The sequence below is a fragment of the Rhinopithecus roxellana genome, chromosome 9 (genome assembly GCF_007565055.1).
Source record: "Rhinopithecus roxellana isolate Shanxi Qingling chromosome 9, ASM756505v1, whole genome shotgun sequence".
NCBI classification, from domain to species: domain Eukaryota; kingdom Metazoa; phylum Chordata; class Mammalia; order Primates; family Cercopithecidae; genus Rhinopithecus; species Rhinopithecus roxellana.
In genome coordinates, this window is record NC_044557.1 from 127,993,185 (window position 1) to 128,001,911 (window position 8,727).

The following is an 8,727-nucleotide window of genomic DNA, read 5'->3' on the forward strand; positions in this document are numbered from 1 at the left end:
AACATCTTCCATGAAACGTGGAAATAAACACAGTGTTCCAGAGAGGTCCCTGGCTTTGGGATATAAATATTTCTGTAACAGAATGGCACTGGATGTCTGCTGTATTTTTTTCTCTGCTATTTTGGCAAGTTTTATTTGGGTGTATGTCTCCTGTACAGAAGGTATGACATCACTTTTTGCCACCAAGTATTTACAGCCGTTGGTGCCTCCTATGTGGGTCACTTTTGTGCCGTGGTTTCTTTGGGGAAATTGTAGGTCTCCTACCCAAAGCACATTGCCCATTTCAAGGTGCTCCTGGTTTCTGAACACCTGTGGCAGTGCCTTCCATATGGGTGAAGCCAGCCGAGAAAGTATCCCGCCCCAGGAGGTGGGGACTGGTGATTGCCTGTGTGAGGAGGCCGGGGATGAGCCCTGGACTAGAACTTGTGATCAGGCTGCTTTTCCTTCCCCTCCTCTCCCTCCTATTTTTCCACCACCCCCCCTTTTTAAAAATTTCTTTTTAAAAATTCAGCAAGTATTTTGGTTTCCTTTACTTGCTATTCCTTGCTAATCGTATGCAGAGTGAGCCTGGGACAGTGGAAAGGAAAGTTGTACTTAGCTTCAGATGATCCTACCAGCCCCTCATTGAGGGCCTTCCGCCAGGCGGCATTGTCAAGTGGCCTTGTGGAGGTTCTCCTTTCTGTCCTCAGCGTTAACCAGCAGAGGCAGGTGGTACTTATTCCTGGTTAATGTTGGGGAAGTTGAGCTCGAAGTGGCTAAGGGAACTTCCCAAAGTCACATAGGAAGTAGCAGAGTAGAACCAAACACAGATTGTCTCTGAATCAGGCAGGTTGTCTGATTCCAAAATGGGCTCTTAATTTTTGGAGGTCAAAAAGCTGAGCAGACACACATATTTCTTTTATCTTCGTCTTCTTTTTTTTTTTTTTTTTTTAGCTAGGGTTTCGCTATGCTGCCTAGGCCGGTCTAGGCTCAAGCTGTCCTCCTGCCTTAGCGTTCTGAGTGCTGGACTTACAAGTTTGTGTCACCACACCCAACCGAACAGACATTTCTTGAAAGAAGACATACAAATGGCCAAAAAATATGTGAAAAATATGCTCAGTATCACTTATAATCAGAGAAATGCAAATCAAAACCACAGTGAGGTATCATCTCACCTGTTAGGATGAGTATTATCAAAAAGACAAAAAATAACAAGTGCTGGCAAGGATATGGAGGCAAGGGAGCTCTTACACACTGTAGGGGGTTGTACACTAGAGCAGCTGGCTGGGTACGGGGCGCACGCTGACATCTCAGCACTTTGGGAGGCTGAGGCGGGCAGATCACCTGAGGTCAGGAGTTTGAAACCAGCCTGGCCAACGTGGTGAAACCCTGTCTTTACTAAAAACACAAAAATTAGCTGGGAGCGATGGATCACACCTGTAGTCCCAGCACTGTTGGGCGGCTGAGGTGGGCGGGTCACTTGAGGCCAGGAGTTCAAGACCAGCCTGGCCAACGTGGTGAAACCCCATCTCTACTAAAAAATACAAAAATTTGCCAGGTGCAGTGACGGGCGCCCGTAATCCCAGCTACTCGGGAGGTCGAGACATGAGAACCACTGGAACCCGGGAGGCGGATGCTGCAGAAAGCAAGCCGAGATTACACCACTGTACTCCAGCCTGGGCAACAGTGAGACTATGTCTCAAAGAGAAAAAGGAAAAGGAGTAAGAGTAAGCTAGGGCACCCACTATGGCAAACAGTATGGAGGTTCCTCAGAAAACTGCAAATGAAATTACAGTGTGATCCAGCAGTCCCACTACAGTGTAGATACCCAAAGAAAAAGAAATCAGTGTCGGAGGGGCATCCGCACCTCTATGTTTCCTACAGCACTGTTCACCATAGCCAAGATATGGAACCAGCCTTGGTGTCCAACAGCAGATGATGGATAGAGAAAATGTGGTCTTGATACACAGTGGAGTACTATTCAGCCATAACACAGGATGAAGTCCTGTTATTCTCAGCAACGTGGATGGAACTGGAAGATATTATGAAATAAGCCAGGGACAGAAAGTTACACAGCACATGTTCTCTTATGTGGAAGGCAAAAAGGAGTGGATCTCATGGAAGTTGAAAGTAGACAGAGGCTCCTAGAGGGTGAGAAGGGTGGGGGAAGAGAGAGAGGGAGAAATTTGTTAAAGGATACAAAATTATAGCTGGATAGGAATAAGTTCTAGTGTTCTATAACATAGGATGACTATAGTTAACAAGAATATATAGTTTCAGGCTGGGCGCGGTGGCTCGTACCTGTAATCCTAGCACTTTGGGAGGCTGAGGTGGGTGGATCCCCTGAGGTCAGGAGTTTGAGACCAGCCTGGCCAACCTGGTGAAACCCTGTCTCTACTAAAAATACAAAAATTAGCCGGGCATAGTGGTGGGTGCCTGTAACCCCAGCTACCAGGGAGGCCGAGGCAGGAGAATAGCTTGAACCTGGGAAGCAGATGTTGCAGTGAGCTGAGATCACACCACTGCACTCCAGCCTGGGCAACAGAGCAAGACTTTGTCTCAAAAAAAAAAAAAAAAAAGTAGTTCCAGATAATTGGAGGAAGTGTATTGAACGCTATCAACACAAAGAAATGATAAATGTTTGAGATGGTGGATATGTTAATTACGCTGATCACATACATTACATGTATTATAACATCACTATGTGTACTCCATACATATGTACAGTACACAGTTATGTGTCAATTAAAAAAGAAAAAGTTGAACTTAGATTGGAATGGCTATGAAGTAGCTAGCTTTTTCATATTTTTGATATAGACGCTAGGCATTTATTTTAAGTAAACTACCCTTGGCTTCAGGAAATGTTTAGTATTTGAATTTTAGCCTTGCATTTTATAATACAGAGAAGTAAAACTGTAGGCTTGCTTTAGATAGTCACAGGGGTTTGCCGTGATGACTTTTTTATGTAATAAGGGGGAAATATACCTTAATTAATAGGCATACATGCTCATTTTTCTCCCTCGTACACAGTTTTAGTTGTTGTCCAGGCATTGTGATACTTATGTAAACAGTATGCGATATCTTAGGTAGGAATCAGAATTTTAAGGTAAGAATACTTAGAGTTATATATTTTTCAAACTTTCAAACTGGACATTTTACATGTCCATTATATAACTGTAATTAAATTTTCAAAAAGACAATACCTGTCTTTAATATGGATGATGCTCTAGCATTTTTTTTTTTTTTTTTTGGAGACAGGGTCTCACTTTCTCCCAGGCTGGAGTGTAGTGGTGCGATCATGGCTCACTGCAGCCTCAGCCTCGTAGGCTCGAGAGATCCTCCCACTTCAGCCTCCCAAGTAGCTGGGACCACAGGTGTACAACACCATGCCCAGCTAACGTTTAAAATTTTTTGCAGAGACAGGACCTCCCTCTGTTGCTCAGGCTGGTCTGGAATTCCTGGGTTCAAGTGATTCTCCTGCTTCATCCTCCCAAAGTGCTGTGATTGCAGGCATGTGCCACTGCCTGGCCCCATATAAGTGGGATGATGACTTTAGCCTAGGAGTTCCACACCAGCCTGGGTAACATAGCACAAGACCCTGTCTCTACAAAAACTAAAAAAATTAACTGGTCATGGTGACACCTGCCTGTGGTCCCAGCTACTCCAGGAGGATGAGGCAGGAGGATAACTTGAGCCCAGGAGTTGAGGCTGCAGTGAGCTCTGATCTTGTCATTACGTTCCAGCCTAGGGTGACAGAGTGAGACCTTGTCTCTTAAAAAAAGTTACTGGCTACCTGATTATTCATAGGAAAAAACCTGAACTCTGATCTAAACCTCATACCTCGTACAAAAATTAACTCAAAATGGATCATGGACTAAAATGGAAAATGGAAAATAAAGATGAAGAGAGGAGCTAGAGACTGGGAGAAACTATTTGCAAATCACATGTCTGATGAAGGACTCATATCTATAATATATAAAGAACTATCAAAATTCAGCAGTGAAACCAAACCGTCTACTTTGAAAATGAATAAAAGACCTGAAGAGATATTTCAGATAACATACAAGCACATGAAAAGATGTTCAACATCATGAGCCGTCAGAAAAAATGCACACTAAAGCCACGTCACTATACACCTATCAGAATGCCTAAAATAAAAAGTAGTAACAAGACCAGTGCTGGTGAGGATGCGGGGAAACGGGATCACTCACACTTGGCTGGTGGGAATGGAAGATGGTACAGCCATTCTGGAAAACAGCTTGACAGTTTCTTAAAAAACTAAACATGCAATTGCCATAGGATGCAGCACTCACATTCATGGGCAGTTATCCCAGAGAAATGAAGACTTATGTTCACACAAAAGCCTTTATGTATCTGTTCATAGCAGCATTATTTATAAAGGCTAGAAACTGGAAACAGCCCAGAGACTGCTCAGCAGGTGAATGGTTAAACAAACTGGTGTACTCAGGCCCCAGATATCACTCTGCAGTAGTTCATGAAATCCTTGTTCATCCATCTTTCAAACTAGAAACCACCATCGTCCTTAATCCCCTTTTCTCCATCCTGGGTCTGAGTGGACTTCATTTTGCATTTCTTTCCAATGCATTTTCCCCCTGTCCTTTCTGGTTGTGCCTCATGCCTCATTTGAACTGTTGTAAGAGCCACCGAATTGTTTCTCTGCCTCATCATGGAATCCTTTCTACACTTCATGCCCCGCATTGCCATTGGAACAATCTTTCCAAAACATGAACAAACTAACTTAAAAGAAATATCCCAGGTAGCCTTCCAAATAAGTCTAAGCTTTCTGTTAGAAGATTTACTTCTTGTCTATAGGGACCCCCAGGACTGTAGAGAGACAGATTTGCTGTCTGCATTTTAAGATCAGGCAGAAATCCCTGGAGGGGCCCGTGTGGAATAGTGGTACAAATACTGGTTCTGGAATCAGAAGCCCTCATATCCTGGTTCTAACACTAGCTGGATGTTCTTGGGAAAGTTTTGGTTTCAAACCTCAGTATGAGGAAGTATACTCAAGGGATCACACAAGGCTGCTGGGAGGAGCGGATGAGGGGCGTGGTGAAAATGCTGTGTAATCCCTGAAGCACGTCGTATGTGTGAGAAGTGGAGCTGTGTGGATAGCGGTTCTGGAATCATTGTATGAAAACGATGGAAAGCACATTCGTAGTTCTGCCTGATGATACCACTGGGCACTTGTGTTGTACATGCCTGCAACATGGGTGAAGCCCGGGTCAGTACTGCTCACAGTTTGGTTTTCATGCAGTTAGAAAGGCCCGAGAGGACCCTTCCACATTCCAGCTGTAGGAAGGAGGCAGCTGTCTCCTGCCTATATTTGGTGGGATTGTCTGTGGCTCCTTGGGGACAAGAATGCAGGGAGTGGGGAAGAAAGCCGGCCTGACTGCTCGCTAGTCAGCCTTCCCCAGGGAGGAGTGGAGGGGTCATTTCGTGGTAACTTGTCATGTCTTTCTTAAGCTATCTGCTCTTAGAAATGACCAGCATGACAAGTAAAAGACCCATTAGAGACAGATGGGCTGTGTGTCCTGTGCGTTTATGGCTTTGTGGCCTCAGAGCTGCCAGGACTTCATAGCTTTCTGGGGAATGCTGGGTCAGCCAAGGGGCTAAAAATAGTGAGAGGAAGAAAATTCCCCCTCGCTGCTCTAGTCTGGGAGTGATTACTGAGGAGAGCGGCATGGAGGGCCCAGTCGTGGGGTCCCTCTCAAGCACACCCTCACCACAGTGGGAATGCGGGTCTCAACCTCCCTAGGCCTCTGTGAGTTTTGTCTATCACATGCTCACCTCCAGCAGGGATGTCTATGGTGATGAGATGAGAGAGCATCATAGCACATGTGGCACTTAGTAGGCTTGTGGTGAGTGGACGCTGGCGTCAGTGGAACAGGAGACTGGGCGCTGCGTGTGGACGCACTCACGTGCTGGTGGCATGGGTGGACAGAGGAGAGAGGGACGCTCTACAGTTCTCCTGTTGGTCTGTCACCCCCGCTGTTGTGAGCAGAATCCGTGAGTGTATTCTGTTGCCCCAGTCAACTTGGTAGGCTGATTGCTCAATTTTCTGCTTCCACTTTTGATTTCTTAAGAATGGAAAAAGGAATACTTCAGTGACTTTTCTGGTTGATGGCATACATTCCTTGATATCACCTTAATGCTTTTTAATTTCTATGTATTTTGGATGTTGGAGCTTGCCTGACATCTGTGTTTTTATACCTCACCCTCTCGCGTAACTGTTGGCCACACCAGGACCAGAGAGAAGTGACCAGACCGATTGGTAGCAGGGCTAGGACTGGAATTCCCCAGCCTTTTGATGCCCAGCAGGCTCTGTTTTCTGTATTGCACTGCTCTTCCCTATTTTGACACCTGTTAGGACAGTGGATGTGAAATGTAGCTGGGCACTTTTGGGGGTGTGCTAGGAGTGTGGCAGATGCCTCAGACTGGCATTTTCCCCTGGTTCTGAATTCTCATGGCTCAGAGTCAGTCTCTAGGCTACTGACCGGGAAGATACAGGAAGTTGTTTTGTATGGCAAACTATGCCAGGGCATTTTTTTCACCCGGCAATTTATTTGGTTTGGACTGGAATAAATCTCTGATATTGGTTTCTTTGCCAATATTATTAGGGAGTGGAGGCTGACTTGTTAACTTAGCCCGATTCGTAGTGCTTAGAATCTCAGTGAGTGTGTGTTGAACTGAGCGGAAGTGTGAGAGCATCTTGGACAGTGGTTTGCAAACCTAGCTGCATCTGGGGGGCTGTGAAAAAAGCATGCGTGCTTACTCCAGACCAGTTGAAATAGAATCTGCAAGAATAGAGCCTGGGCAGCTATAGTGCTGTTAAAAACCCCCAGGTGGTTCGGATATACCGTAAAGGTTGAGAACCACTGCTCCACAGTGAATTGGAGGCCTGGATCATAGATGTGCCTTATGCTTTCACCAGCTTAGAATGGTTCTTGTGCTTTAGAACTGTGAAAAAAATGTTATGCAAACAAATGTGGAAATAGCCAAATGCCACATCCTGTTACTACCTGCCATGAAGTATATTTACCAGTTATTCACTCTATTCTGATCTCTACCCATTCCACCGTTTCTTCATGGAACAATAATTTGACAGTTGGTTATGCAGAACCAGAGTAAGTCTAGTTTGATTGGCGGGAAACGATTTTGGGTATGAAGTACTCTTTAGGCATTTATTGAACTCTTGTTTGTATCACCTCTGTGCTGGACCAGTTTATAAATATTACTTCTTTAAGCAAGGCCTATGGAGTCAGGCTGCCTGGGTTTTGCTAACTAGCTGTGTCATTTGGGGCAAGTTTTTAAGCTTATATAAACCTGACTTTCATCTATGAAATGGGATGACAAGGGGTCATTATCATCTCACAGGATCGTGCAAATGTGTGTGTAAAGTGCTTAGTTTGGTGCCTAACACATAGCAACTACTCAGTAAAGTTATTATTACACCATCATCATCATAATTTAAATGTAAATATTAAGAGTTAATAAATTTGTAAAGGTACTATACCCTTACCCCTTGAACCAAAGACTACTTTAGTTTTAAGTGGTTGGGTTAATTTATCACTTAAATATTGGCCTCTTGAATACCTTGAATTTCAATTGAACGTAGCCAGAGGATTTCATAATTGGACCGTTGCCTCTGGAAGTTGGAGCTTTGTTTGGTTTCACTTCCTACACTAAGCATGTGGCTGTACGCACCTTTATGGTGACTTCTGGTACTGGGGAATCAAAGCTTCATTCGCTTCTTTGGAGGAGATGATCTTATGCTATACGAAGCACTCAGACTTCGTTAACTATGTACCATCCAGACAAGACCAGGTGCTTCCCATGGCAGCCTGTCCTTTTCTTAGTTCTCTCATCAATCTAGCCTGTTCCTTCTATTCCTCTTTATACTAGAACTTCTCTTTGAACAAGGAATGTTGTTTTGTCACTGCTAGGTCCCCAGCAATTAGTAATGCCTAGCACATACTAGGTGCCTCCTGAATGTGAATAGGTGATAATCTAGCAGAACACAAGATAAATCCGTGGGTTGAGATTTAAGCTGTGTGGTATGAATGCTGCATTGGCAAACTTATTAAATCAATTTTCTTAATACAAGTTTAACATGTCTTAGTAACTGACTTAGTTCAGTAATCATTTACTGAGTGTCTTCTAGGCCAGACATTGGGAACAGAAAGGTAATAATATATGATTCCTGCCTCATGCGCAGGAAGTCTAGTGCGATGGACAGACACGTGCCAATGGCTGCCATGGAATATGGTGAGTATTAAGATAAAGGGGCACCCTGTGTGCCCTTGGAGCATAGAGCAGGGCTTGTGTTCTGGGAACATGGGCTCCATTTGAAAACACAATTTAAATTAATTTTCTTTTTTCTTTTTTTTTTTGAGACAGAGTCTTGCTGTGTTGTCCAGGCTGGAGTACAGTGGTGTGATCTTGGCTCACTGCAACGTGCTCCCCCCAGGTTGAAGCAATTCTCGTGCCTCAGCCTCCCGAGTAGCTGGGATAACAGGTGTGCACCACCACGCCCGGCTAATTTTTGCATTTTTAGTAGAGATGGAGTTTCACCATGCTGGCCGGGCTGGTCTTGAACTCCTGACATCAGGTGATCCTCCCGCCTCGGCCTTCCAAAATTCTGGGATTATAGGCATGTATGTGTTCATCCTTTTAAATATCTGTGGGTAGCACTTAACTTTAAATGGGTACTAATTAAACTATTGA

The 8,727-nt window shown here is 44.4% G+C and overlaps 1 long non-coding RNA gene across 1 annotated transcript; it reads right to left on the reverse strand.

Moving 5' to 3' along the window:
• Nucleotides 1–1,783: 1,783 nt before the first annotated feature.
• Nucleotides 1,784–8,156, reverse strand: LOC115899655. The gene is made up of 3 exons (XR_004059267.1): nt 7,708–8,156; nt 5,791–6,080; nt 1,784–2,123 (listed from the first exon to the last, which is right to left on the reverse strand). It is a non-coding gene; the product is annotated as an uncharacterized LOC115899655 (long non-coding RNA).
• Between the last annotated feature and the right edge of the window lie 571 nt (nt 8,157–8,727).